Source organism: Octodon degus, unplaced genomic scaffold (assembly GCF_000260255.1).
Source record: "Octodon degus isolate 3935 unplaced genomic scaffold, OctDeg1.0 scaffold00093, whole genome shotgun sequence".
Lineage (NCBI taxonomy): Eukaryota > Metazoa > Chordata > Mammalia > Rodentia > Octodontidae > Octodon > Octodon degus.
In genome coordinates this window covers 7,309,627-7,310,645 of record NW_004524669.1, presented here as the reverse complement: position 1 = coordinate 7,310,645, position 1,019 = coordinate 7,309,627, and the positions used below count along the sequence as shown (strand labels likewise).

Sequence of the window (1,019 nt, the reverse complement as noted above, 5' to 3'; positions counted from 1 at the left end):
ATTCTGTGGTTCATTCTTTGGCAACTTTTTAGCTATTGCCATGAATATTTCATTTACATTCATTGAAGTTTTAGCTGATGTTTCCATGAATAATAAACTGTTGTCATCTGCGTAGGACTGTGCTTCCTGGAAATCTACAGCTCTTTTATTTGCTAGATCAGCCTTGTTTCCTGATAAAGCTATTACAGTGTTAGGACTTGCTTGCCGCTGGAGTTCTTTAACCCAGTTTTTTGCTCTTGCAAAAGATTCCTCGTTTGTGATATCATAGACAACTATGGCTGCTTGCGCTCCTCTGTAGTCCATTGGTACTAGGCTGTGGTATCTTTCTTGACCAGCTGTATCCCATATTTCAAACTTTACTGTTGTGTCATCAAGGCACACAGTCTGGGTTAGAAAAGCAGCCCCAATGGTACTTTCTTGAAATTCATGAAACTGGCCTTTCACAAAATGAAGCACTAGGCTTGATTTGCCAACAGCAGACTCTCCCAGAAGTACTCGTTTGAACTGGCAAATTTTATTTCCAGTATTTGGCCCGTTAGTTCTTGTTGCTCCTTGATTAGCCATGTCCAAATTTGAAAGAAGTCCCTAATTTCAGACTCCTAAATGAACTTCCAGGATGGAAGGTGTCGATTTTTTATCTTTCTGGAAGTAAAGAAATCTGAGCCCGCACCACGCGGGGCCGCGGCTTCCCGGCAGCAAGGCCCAGGCGTGGCCGAGGAACGGAGGAGCCCGCGTCGCCTCCTCGCGCCGCTCCCTTCACACTGGACAGTGCTCATTTGTTTCTATTAATCCACCTTGAGTTTTTTCAAATGTATTGTCTGTTTTGTTTCTATGCTCCACGTTTCTTTTAGTGAAATCACTTCTGAAAACACTTTTCACTAGAGTCATGGCTATTTCTCAATTCTCAGAAAATTGAATGAGATTAATATTTACATCCACAAAGTAGTGCATTTATTCACTGAAGAGGCAAAACAGCTAGAAATCTGTGTTTCTTGGTACTGAAGGACAAAATCTAACAT

General features: G+C 41.7%; 1 pseudogene; it reads right to left on the bottom strand.

Moving 5' to 3' along the window:
* Positions 1 to 766, bottom strand: LOC101581558 (annotated as a pseudogene).
* Between the last annotated feature and the right edge of the window lie 253 nt (positions 767 to 1,019).